The 12,977-nt window shown below is 42.0% G+C and overlaps 1 protein-coding gene across 3 annotated transcripts in view; it reads left to right on the top strand.

The window, feature by feature from the left end:
- The window catches only part of TJP2 (tight junction protein 2), an 88,569-nt gene that overhangs the window by 31,948 nt on the left and 43,644 nt on the right, over positions 1-12,977 (top strand). The window lies entirely within an intron of this gene.

Raw genomic sequence — 12,977 nt, forward strand, 5'->3', positions numbered from 1 at the left:
ACATGCGTTGTGGAATTAGGACATCTGAGACTTGCTGTGTGTGGGAATTTGGCTGTTAAGGGTCAGAATTCCATCACAAGTTGCCTGAGGATCAAAGTGCATCTTTTAAAACATCACATACCCTCTAAGAAGTTTAGGCTAGCAGATATGTGTTTGAAGTGTAACAGTAAGCTTTCTTTTAATATGTGGCCAAGACCATTTGCAGGATATAGTGAAAATTTTGATTGAGGATCAAGATAGAGTGGTAATGTTGGAGTTAGAGCATTCTGGTGATGGAGCAGACTTTATGCAGTGCGATGCGTTCACCTTTGGACAGGCTGAGGTAGGAGGATATTGAAAACTGGAGCAAACAGCCCAAGGGGTAGAAAGAGCTGGGAAGGCTCCAAATACAGACTTTTTTTTTCTGATTTCCCCCTGGAATCCTACTAAGGGTACCTTTCTCTTCTTCACCATCTCACCATGTAGCTGTCTCCCTCAGGACCCAGAACTGATAAGTTAGATGAGCATCCATGAACAGTGTGTTGAAGCTGATACTATTTGAAGTGTTAATTCTTGGTCCTACACTGTCAGCCACAATAATGCTAGCTATGTAATTCTGACCAGATTCTAAGTCAGACTTCAGGGTGGACAATGAATGGGAACTTGCAGTGTTTACACCCTCTCTTGAAAAAAAAATTAAACAAAAATTTTAAAAAGATTTTGTTTAGTTATGAGAAAGAAAGAGTGAGAGTGAGCACAAGCAAGGAGGGTAGCAGGCAGAGGGAAAAACAGGTTTCCTGCTGTGCAAGGAGCCCAATCCCAGGACCTGAGCTGAAGACAGACGCTTAACCGACTGAGTCACCCAAGTGTCCCTTTGCTTTGTGGGCACCACGTCCTGGTTATCTCTTTTTGAGGGTGCACAGAGAGCATTCCAGCTTGAGATCAGGAACTGAGGTTTTTACTTCTTGTTGTCTAACATACGGTTCTTTCTTGTGTCTTGCTCAATGTGGATAATACTAACACATGTAGTTAATGATCTACTTTGAGGATTATCTGAAGCGAGATTTTGATCTTAGGCCAGCTTCCCCTGTGGTATGTGATTGGAAATTGTGAACAAGTTCAGAATTTAGCTTAGGTAAATTATAACCAGGGAAGTTCTTTTGCTACCAAAACCAAGTATAGTTTACTTTGAATTGACCTAACTTTCAGATTATGTACCCACTCAGAACTAACACCTTATTAATTAAAAAAAGAAAAGTAAAGAAATAAGCAAACAGAATGGGATTATCCCTCAATAGTGACTGGATGCTAAGAGCAGCCCGAAGATTTATTGAAGATTACAGTGAAAGCCAAGGTGAAGGAAAGCAAGAATCAGGAAGTATGTGTCCCTCCCTCTGTACCAGTGTGAGCACCTTGCAGGTGAAGATTGTGTCTTGGTGAACAGACACCTGCACGTCAGTAGGTCATTACTGAATTTTGCATGAGTTTAGACTAGGGGATGGCAAACTATAGTCAGCTGCCTGTTTGGTTGGATGTTTTTTTGTTTTTACTTTTCCCTGCTTACTAGCAAAGAATTGTCCTTACCTTTTTAAATGGGTACATTTTAAATTGCTTATGTAAGTATTTATGTAATAAATATTCCAAAGCTTAAAAAATATACTATGTGGCCCTTTAAGAAAACATTTGCTGGGCCATGGTTTAGAACTTCCAGAAGCAGGAGGCTTGGGTTTCTAGCCCATTCTGCTATCTGGAAATAAGTATGTCAGAATGCTGACTTGTGAAAGAGTCTCGCTTCATAAGGACACTGTTGTCTGACATCCTTCTTGGCTGTGGGAAAGTGAAAGAGAGAAGGGGTTGGGCTACTTTGCTTCCTGGTTTTAGTCCAGGAAGGTGACGGATAACAGGGGCCAGTTCACAAGTTTTGAGTGTAGACTTCCTCCGAGTTAAGCAGTAACATAAACACAAGAAACTGTGGAGAAAATATACTTCAAAGCACATTTTGTCTTTAGGATGTAGAAAAATAGAAAAAGGCCACGAAACTGAAATGTCCCTCTACGATGAAACATTTCTGTCTGTGCTTTGGATGGTCTGATTTCCCTGGATTCCAGCCTTGGGACAGTACCATTTATTGTGTTTCTACATTGTTGACTCTTTCAGTTCCAAGCATCCGTTCTTTCCTGTCAGGGAAACCTTCAAAATTATAATAAAACGCCATCATGGGTTAAAAGTCTTGAAGAAATGTAATACAGAAAAGGAGTTAATGATGTTCCCCCAGCTTAGGAGATTTGGAAAGGCTTTGGACTGCTACCAGTGACTGACACCTCAGCTCTTAAGCATTTACTTTCATTGTTCTCTGTACTATTCCAGGCCTTCCTACATCCTAAAAACAAGCATCCCTTGAGGGTGGGGACTGTGTCCTATGTTGTTCGGTCTTTGTTTTTAGAGCCTGGTACACAGACACTTAAATGTTGAGTGCAGTCTATTTTTTAAATCTTATTAAACTTACACCATACTGCCCTTTTTAAGGGTGGGGCTTACTTAATATAGGAAACACCCCTCTTGTGTGGTACTTCAGGGTTTATAAAAGCTCCCACATAAAATTCTCAGTCTTCACAAAAACCCTGGGAGATGGGTATTATCAGCCAAGATGCTCAGTTAGCGACAGACTAGGGACTTGAGTGACTTACCAAGTAGAACAGCTAGAGAGAGCTTAGTGTGTTATTCTGTTTCCCAGACCCCTTTTTCTTGCCCACTCCTCAGTAATAAGACTGCAGCCATGTCTTTGGAACCTGGCTTGGAAATTATAGTTCACTTCGGTCTTTCCTCACCGTAGAAGGGGATCTTGACCAGAGCTTAAATCCTTGGGTGGGCCTCTTGGCTTCAGCTGCCCTGAGGAGCCATTACTGCACGTAGAAATCAGTGTCAGGCTCCCCTGTCCTCCTCTTTCCCAACTTCTGTGGCCAGTAGTCTGCTGGGGCTGTCCACCTAGGCTTACTTTTCTTCTCTGGCTCTCAGTAAAATAAGGAATTTAGATTCAAATGTATAAAAATACAAATCTACCTCTCATTGACCTGCCTCAGATTTTGACTTACTCACAGATGAGACCAAGATCCTTCCTGAGTCCCAGGCTTTCCCACCTGCCTCTGTGCCCCAGATGCGGTGTCTCTTGTTTGCCCGTCCTCAGGAATCTGCATACCCTACTTCCACAGAGTCACTAAGGAGAGCCTTCCTTGATCTTCCGAAGACACCAGTCCTTTCTGTTCTAGACCTGTGTGTGCTTTCCCTTCCTAGCACTTTCCAGCTTTAGTTCTGCAGCTGCTGACTGACTCCTTGATTTACATTGACCTTCACTAGTCTTTGAGCTCCCTGAAGGCAGGGCTGTGTTTGTTATCCTCATTGTTTAATCTCAAGTGCTGAGCACAAATCCTGCTATGAAAGAGGTGCTTGATAAATAAAGTGTCGTGTAGGTCTGTCTTCTAGAAATTATGTTCCTCTGTACTACTTACATCTAGTGATTAACAGTTAGAAAGTGCTATCTTCTGCTTTCCAGATGGCTTAAATTCTTTTGACTATCCTACAGCACCCGGAGCCAGGTTAGCAACTTTGTAGGGTGTTATATAATGTTAATGAATGACAAATAAAAGTGTTATTTCTACTTTTAGCGCCCCCCCCACTTTCAAATTTATCTTGCCTCTTATAAAAGCTGTAGTGGCAGGATTTTATTGTAATTATTGAAGTTCATTGCCAGTTTCCTCTAAATGGCATTTATTTTGAAATTTTAAATTCGAAGGGAAACTATTCTTTTTATTTTTGCATCATTGTGCCACCTAGTGGATTTTGTCTGTTACTACACAGTGGCCTTTTCTGATTTCCTGACCGTCACCAGCTCCACAAAAGGGAAATCTTGGGTACCTTTTTATGCTTTAAGATCGCATACAGTTTCTACCAGTAGTTTCTGTTACTAGGCAGAGTTGGGTTTTTCTGAGAGGAGCTCAACATTGCTGACTTCAGAATTTAAAGAAATGTTGACCCATATGTGAAATTTCCCATGTCAACCAATAAAGGAATGGTGTGGAGTGGGGGAGGGGGTAACTACACAGTATAGTATGGACTCAGTTTAGCTCAGCTTATGTAATAATGACACCATATTATACCAAAGAATGAGATTTTTTCCTAAGTTTAGAAACAAAACTGTTTCAAACATCTTAACTTCTTATTTACTATATTTTGTCATGAGAAGAGAACAGTAGGAGAAGCCCACTATTTTTGTATAACTTGATTAAGTTTCATCTGTGTTTTATTATTAAGTCAAAGTTATTAGTAAGGCTTGCTGATTTGCATTTTCAGTATTTTTAATAGGTTGGCTTGGTCTTCCACTTTGCCTCAGTGTGGGAGGTGGATGCAGGAAACCTCACCTTTCCCCTTCCTGTCTCTGGTCTTTGCTGCCCCCTCCTCTTAATGGAGTGTGTTCTAGTGCAACCGAGAGTTGTTTTTCTCTCTTGATTCCATGAGATGCACACTGTGCTAAATGTACCATTCAAGCACACTTTCAGTTATCAAGTTTGATATTTTAAATGTATAATAAATACATATGCTGTTCAAACCATAAATTGTAAGCTTTTAAATCTTATTCATAGATTAATGGTTTAATATAGAATTATTATGTCTCATATTGAGAACTGGCTAAATTAGTGTTTTCAAAGTATCAAAAATGTGTCTTATAAAGAAAGGAAGTTTAATTAAATAAATCTACGTTAAGGGCAAAAAAAAAGGGGGGGGGCATCTGGGTGGCTCAGTGGATTAAGCATCTGCCTTTGGCTCAGGTCATGATCCCCAGGTCCTGGAATCAAGCCCCACATTGGGCTCTCTGCTCAGTGGAGAATCTGCTTCTCCCTCTCCCTCTGCTTGTGTTCTCTCTCTCCTCTCTCCCTCTGACAAATAAATAAATCTTAAAAAAAAAAAAAAAGTTATGGGTCAGTACATATGAAGATGCTTGGAAATGTTAGTGGTGTTCAATTCAGAAATACTGCAAAATATGGAGAGGTCTCCAGGCACTACAGTTTTGCCACAGTATTAGTTAAGGTAGCCAAAAAAAGATGGAAACATTAAATGACTGCTAGGGATGTGGTTAACAAATTAGATGCTAAATGTGGCTATTTATAATTTTAAGTTAAACATTTAGTTTCTTAATTGCAGTAGCTGCATTTCAAATGCTCAACATGGCTACTATATTGGGCAATACAGGTACAGAACATTATCATGACAGCTCAGAGTTCTCTTGGAGATACTGTTAGACCAGTGCTTCTTTAACTTCTGTGTGCACTTTCATCACATGGGGGCTCTTGGTAAAATACATACTCTTTTCAACAGGTCTAAGGTAAAAAAACAGGTCCAAGGTAGGTTTTTAGGATTCAGCTTTTTTAAATTTAATTTTATTTTTTTTAAAGAATTTGTTTGTGAGAGAGAGAGAGCAAGAAAGAGCATGAAGGGGGAGAGGTAAAAAGCTCCTCTCAGCAGGGAGCCCAATGTGGGGCTTGATCTCAGGACCCCAGGATCAGGACCTGAGCAGATGCTTAACTGGTGGAGCCACCCATGCACTCCAGGATTCAGCATTTCTAATAAGCTCCCAAGTGTTGGCAGTACAATATCTAAACATGAGGTCTTTTAAATTCCTGCATTTATTTCCTGATTCTGATAGAAAAGGCTTGCTTTGAGACTTCAGACTCTGTAAGGCTAACTGGCTTTCTGGGGATTAACTAGGGATATTGATCTGTGGTGATGGAAGCATTGTGTCACTCTTTTCTGTGTGACCCATCCTGTGATGGTGCCTTGGGTCTGGGAGGGACAGTTTATTCTGTGTTTCATTAGGGCCAACCCTGCTAGCAGGATTTAGCTGAGCACTATAATAACTGGTTTTCTAACCTGCCTTTTGACAAAGCAGTTTATAATTTTCTTTATCTTGGTACCTATCATGGGGTGGTGGTTTGTATATGTGTTTGTTTTTTTTTTAAGTGAAGCTGTGTTTTAATATTGTATGGGCTTAGTTGGATTCAAAATCATAGAGTTAGACAGGGCTATGTCCCTGTTGCCAAATTAGCACCTTCCTTTTTTGGCTTATTAATGGTTCCTATGTAATTACAAATAAGAATGGTCTGTTTAAATTACAATTATACTTCATAGCTCAGTGTATCAGCACTATGAACATAGAGGTCTGAAACGTAATTATCTGATCTGCTGATCCCAACCCCCCCATATATCTTATTAAAGTTGGACTCATGCAGATCTAACTCAGACTGTGATCAGCCACCTACTAGCTGTGGAACTGTGTGAAAGTTCTTTATATTTATATACATATATATACACATTTTTTTTCTTTTAATATATATATTTTTAGAGCAGTGTAAATAAAATTCACAGCCAGACTGAGGGGGAGGTACAGAGATTTCCCATCTGTCCCCTGGACCTACCAGGGTAAAGCCTTCCATCATCGGTACTCCCTACCAGAGCGGCACATGAGTTACAGTTGACGAACCTACACTGACACATCACTATCACCCGACGTCCACACTCCACAGCTCACTTTTGGTGTTGTACCTTCTGTGGATTTGGACAAATGTATAATAACATGCATCTATCATTATGGCATCATAAGAGTATTTTTACTGCCCTAAAAAAATCGTCTGTGCTCTGCCTGTGTTCTCTAACCCTGGCAACCACTGATCATTTTATTGTTTTCATAGTTTTCCTTTTCCAGAAGGCCGTATGTTTCAATCAAACAGGATACTGCCCGGTCAGGTTGGCTTTTTTCACTTAGTAAGATGCATTCAGTTTCTTCCATGTCTCTTCATGGCTTGATAGCTTCTTTCTTTTCAGTGCTCAGTAACATCCCATTGTTGAGACGCGTCGCATGTTTAGTCATCCACTCACCTACCGAAGGACATGCTGGCTGCTTCCAAGTTTTTGGCAGTTCTCAATAAAGGTGCTATAAACATCTGTTTTGTTTGGACATAAGCTTATAATTCGTTTGGGTAAATACCAAGGACCACGAGTGCTGGATTGTGTGATGAATATATTTGGGTTTTTTTTCTTTGTTTTTTTTTTTTAAAGGTTTTATTTTTAAAGGTTTTTTTTTAAAAAGATTTTATTTATTTATTTGACAGACAGAGATCACAAGTAGGCAGAGAGGCAGGCAGAGAGAGAGAGGAGGAAGCCAGCTCCCTGCTGAGCAGAGAGCCGGATGTGGGGCTCCATCCCAGGACCCTGGGATCATGACCAGAGCCGAAGGCAGAGGCTTTAACCCACTGAGCCACCCAGGCGCCCAAAAGATTTTATTTTTAAATAATCTCTTCACCCAGCATGGGGTTCAAACTCAAAACCCCGAGATCAAGAGTCACGCACTGCACCAACTGAGTCGGCCAGGCGCCGCAGAGAGTATGTTTGGTTTTTAAAGAAGCCACTGCCATGTCTTCCAGAGTGGTCGCCCTGTTGCCGCATTCTCGCCAGCTCCTGCTGGTCCACATCGTCATCGCATGTGGTGTTGTCATTGTTCCAGATTTTGGCCCTTCTACTATGTAGTGGTTTCTCCTTGTTTTAATTTGCGTACCCCTGACAACATAGTATGTTAAACATCTTTCATATACTTAGTTGCCATCTGTGGGGTGTCTGTTGAGGTCTTGGGCCTGTTTTCTAATCAGGTAGTTTTCTTACTGTTGAGTTTTCAGAGGTTTTTGAATGCATTGTCTGATAATTGTTCTTTATCGGACATCTTTGCAAGTATTTTCTCCTAGTTTTTGGTTAGTCTTTTCATTGTCATTCACAGAGCAGAAGTTTGTAATTTTAGTGAAGTGCAACTTACCAATTCTTTGTTTCATGGCTCATCAGACCTTATATTTGCATAAGTAAAAAAGGGAGGAGTTGGGTTTTTGGAAGGGTTAATTGTTAACAGTCATTAAACACTTGATACAATGTCTGGCGCTTTTTTTTTTTTTTTTTTATAAAGATTTTATTTCTTTACTTGACAGACATAGATCACAAGTAGGCAGAGAGGCAGGCAGAGAGAGAGAGGGGAGGAAGCAGGCTCCCTGCTGAGCAGAGAGCCCGATGCGGGGCTCGATCCCAGGACCCTGGGATCATGACCTGAGCCGAAGGCAGAGGCTTTAACCCACTGAGCCACCCAGGCGCCCCTGTCTGGCGCTTTTTAATATTCAGTCAGTGATGAGGTGTTTTGGGTCCCCTGGTTTACACATGTGTTCACAGAGGTGCAGCTCTAGGGAACTTACACCTAGCTGGCTGTTCAAAGAGCCAGAAATGAAGTCTGCCCCGGTTCCCTTCCTGCACCCTCTCCCTCCCAAGTCACCACGGTTTTGCAGTCACTCCGAAGAGCTGCTGAGCCAGGTTGACTGGACCCAGACCAGCTACTTGGAAATGAGCATCAGGCTTGTCAGAGCGACTGGATCCACTGCTGGTCTAGCGCCAAGCCAACAACCATGGCTGCGGCTGTGGCCGCCTCCCTTTTTTTTTTTTTTTCCTTTCGGGTTTAAGGCCAGGAACTGATCACAGTAGTTTCTGAAAGGCTCCATCAGTGTACAGGGAAAAAGGCAGTGTTTTTCAGTGGAAAAGATACAGGCTTTGCAGCCACACTGACCTGGGTTAGAATCTGTTCTCTGTCACGTTTTACTTGTATGAACTTCAGCAAGTTACTTTACTTCTCTGACTTAAGTCTTCTTTTCTGTAAGAGGAATCTAATAATTATGATATTGGTAATAGCTAAAAATGATGGAGAATTTACTATGTGTCAGGCACTACCCCGAGATCTCCACGTGCATTGTCGGCTTAAATTCTTGTAACAAGCCTAGAAAGGTTTACAGTTGGGGAAACTTAAGCAAAGACAAGTTAATGTAATTTGCTTGAGTTAAGTGGTTAGTAGAGACCAGAATCTCCACTTTCTGATTATGGAATCCATGATGCATCCCTTAAAAAAAATGCCTTTTTTAAGATATAATTCACATACCATACAATAAAAATGTACAATTCAGTAGTTTTTAATATATTCACAGACTTGTGCAACCCCCACCATATCAATTTTAGAACATCTTTATCACTGCAAAAAGTAATTCCCATACCTATTAGTTAAATCACCCCCATTTCTCCCTGAATAACTACTCCTAGGCAGCCACTGATCTGCTTTGGTCTCTGGATTTGCCTCTTCTAGACATTTATGTAAATGGAATCCTATACAGTATTTGTCTGTTTGCATCTGTCTGGCTTCTTACATTGTCTACAAGATTCATCTGTGGCACAGCGTGTATTGGTACCTTATTCCTCATGGCCAGACACTAGTTCATTGTATGGATAGACCACATTTGGCTCACCCATTTATCGACTGATAGTCATCTGGATTGTTCCCACTTTTTTGCTATGACAAATAATGCTGCTGTGAACATTTGTGTACAGTTTTTGTGTGGACATATACTTCCAGTTCTCTCCACGTACATGATATGTTCTTACCTACTAGACTGTACTCCTCCAGGAGACAGAAAACAGGCCGTTCTTACTTGGGAGTGATCTGGTTACATTGTTGCTGCAGTGCCTTTGGTGGGTACCTTTATTGAGGGTGCTAATTCAGTGATGAGCACTGAGCCAGGCTTTTCCAAATGCTGCTTCATTTAGTCCTTACATTTATAACAGGGTAGATATTGTGTGTCCTGTTTTACAGATGAGGCCACTGAGCCTCACCAAGTGAACTGCTTAAGGTCACAGAGCTTGCACAGCATGTAGAGAGCAGAGCCTGGACCAGGTATGTGGGATGGCCTGCAGAGCTCTTACTTGAACACTATGTGGCAGAATACCCAGGGGTATATTCATGAAGACCCTGCCTCCCACTTCGAGGTTTGTTGGCCTGGATTTAACAGACTGCTTTCCACAGGAGTTTGCTTCATTTCACCCTATGAAGTAGACAGTGATACTCATTTCTTATTTGTATCAAATGGCAACAGAATTCCCCATGTGCCCAAGGTCATGGGTGGGTTGGAGGGTCAGAGTCTTGGTTGGAGGTGTCTTCTTGGAGTCTAGGTTCATTGCTCTTTGCATTTCAGCACAGCTGCTTTCTAAACAACAGTGGGGTCCCCAGGCATACCGTCATACCATTGTTGTCTCCCAATTCTTTCTTTATTTTAATGCAGACTGAAGTTTTCCCTTAGGTAAATAAAGGGTGATGGGTTTGAAAAAAACTAAAAACACCTCAGTAAACCCTGGTACCTTTCAGCAGTGGGCCTGGAATCTAATCATGAATTCTGAGGACCTGTCAGGAATCCCTCTTACAACTTGTGTATGTTATTTCTTCTTAACTGTAAACATTCTAAGGTGTGTGCTGTGAGCACTTACCCTCTGGAGCTGTGAAGGGAAGGTAAGGAGCCAGGGACTGCCTTGTTATCCCATCGGAAAGTGAAATACTTCTGGAATAAATGATGGACAATTTTTTTGGCAAACCAAAAATTACTTGAAGAGTTAATTCATTGCTGGCTAGTTTACTGTTATAAGGAAGGGTTTACTTTGAGAGACCACAGCCAGGTGCCCCAAAGGGAAAGAGTGGAGCTCATTTTCTGCCTTTCCTGGGAAATAGGGTTCCTGCCTACTTCTTTGATAGGCGTCTTGAAATTGTGCCCAGCGATTGGAATTTTTACTAAATCCTTTACCACCATTAAAATAAGACCGATTTCATAAGACAAGAGAGGGGTATGGTCTTTGTAACTGCCGTTACCTCATCAGTCACCTTGCTCCAGCCCCACACGGCCTTTTTCCTTCCGTGAACATAACCAGATTCTTTCTCACCTTGGGGCCTTTGCACTTCTGTTCCTTCTCCTTGGAGAACGGTTCCGATTTTTTTAGGATTAGTGCTTTCCAGTATCATAGCCTGTGGCACTTACTGCTCTTGTGATTATAATATATGTTTATTTATTATTTTTCCCATTAAAATCCTTCCTGTGAGGGAAGGACTTGGCTTATCTCCCACCAACGCAGACAGTGAGCCTTTATCTTCATCTGCTGTGGCAGTAAGCAGCACTGAGCTGTCCTTACTGTGTACTGTCCTACTTACTGTCCTGCTATGACTGCCTTGCACAGTGACTTTGGGTAATTTGTCTTTCAGTCCACAGGCTGCTGTTCAGTAAATGTTTGTCAAGTATATGAATGTGGAGGTTAGAAATCTTGGGGAAGGTAAATTGTTAAACTTGAGGTCTTCTCTTTGAGGCAGGTGTTCTACCACAAAATGTCCTTTTGATGCCCTAGGTAGAACAACTTCTAGGGAAAGGCCCAGTGGTTCCGAAAGCCACTCTCCACACCACTTTTTCTTTCTCAGGGTCTTTGCTCTGTGCTGTTGTTGGCATCCTGTACAACCCCACCCCCTACCCCAATCCCATTCATTCTTCAGACCTTATCTTAGTGTCACTTAAGGGGAACCTCCCCCCGTCCCCAGTCAGGTACTGACTCTTGCCGAGCTTCCTGAGGGCAGTGACATATCTCTAAATGCCATGCTCTTTATTTATCCATCCATCCATTCATTTAATAATCTCTGTGCCCAACATGGGGCTCGATCTCACAATCCCAAGATTAAGAGTTACATGCTCTTTCAGCTGAGCCCGCCAGGCCCCCCAGTGCTGTATCTGTATCATTTCGTCCTCAGAGTCTAGTAGGTGGCCCTTGGTAAATATTTGCTGATTGAATGAGTGAAGAATTAGTGATAGTGTATTTGCATACCCATGTTCCACAGCAGCACTGTTCACCATAGCCAAGAGGTGAGAGTAACCCAAGTGTCCATCCGTGGATGAGTAGATAAACAGAATGCTGTATACACATACAACGGAATATTATTTAGGCTTAAAAAGGAAGGAAATTCTGATGCATGCTACAAGAATGAACACGGAGAACATTATACTAAGTGCAGTATGTCCCACACAAAAGACAAACACTGTGAGACTCCACTTACGTGCAATATCTAGTAGTCAGACTCACAGGAACAGAAAGTATAATGGTGGTTACCAGGGCTGGGAGGAGGGGGCAATGGGGAGTTGTTTAATGGTGTAGAGTTTCTGTCCTGCAAGATGAGTAGTGGAGACTGGATGCCCAGCAATGTGAAGTACTTAACACTACTGAACTGTACACTTAGAAATGATTAAGATGGTAATTCTGTTATGCATTTTTTTTTAAAGCACAATTAAAAGAATTAGGGCAGAAACTGTGACTTCTGGAAATCACTGTACAAGAATCTGGGATTCTTAAGTGGTAGGATGCCTGTGACTTCTGGGCAGTATGCATAAATTAGGGAAAGAAGTATTTATTTCCTCATCAGGGAAGTTAAAGTATGTTCAGAAGGACTGTCAGAGGCAAGGAGGGAGCTGCTGGTGCCTTCCCTCGTTGCCTCCGTTCTTGTGCTCCTCTGCTCTGGGGGCCCAGTGAGCCAGTGAGGCCTGGGATGAGCCTGGCGGGTGTGTCGGGAGCCTGCCTCCACCCGCACAGCTCTGCTGAGTACGTGTCGTTGTATTTCCTGCCTTTGTCAGTGTAAGATTTGAAGCAAACTTTTTCTCATTTCCTACTCTATTTTGCTGTCCTAACGCTTGTGAAAAGCTTAAAGGAAAGGCCTGAACATTTTTTTGAGTGCTGTTCAGCATGCGCCCTTTGTAGAGGTTATTTCATTTCAGACTGAGGGTGGCCCTCTGAGGTGCAGGCGGTATTGTCCCCATTTTTAAAGAAGGAGACACATTATCTAAGGCCACAGCTAAGTGACAGAACAGAGACTGCTCTGCAGATCTTCTGCCTTTACGCCTTCCCTTTCTGCCTCTGCTTCACGTTGTTTCCTGTGTGGTCTCTATCTCATGGTCCATATTTATCAATCGGTTCGGAGGGTGCACTATTCCCACTGAACAGACTGCTTGCTGTGACCCCCTGTGTAACATGCACAGTAGTAGCAAGAATGACGACTGGATCCCCAAGACCATGCTTCT

This window comes from Martes martes, assembly GCF_963455335.1.
Source record: "Martes martes genome assembly, chromosome: 12".
NCBI classification, from domain to species: Eukaryota; Metazoa; Chordata; class Mammalia; order Carnivora; family Mustelidae; genus Martes; species Martes martes.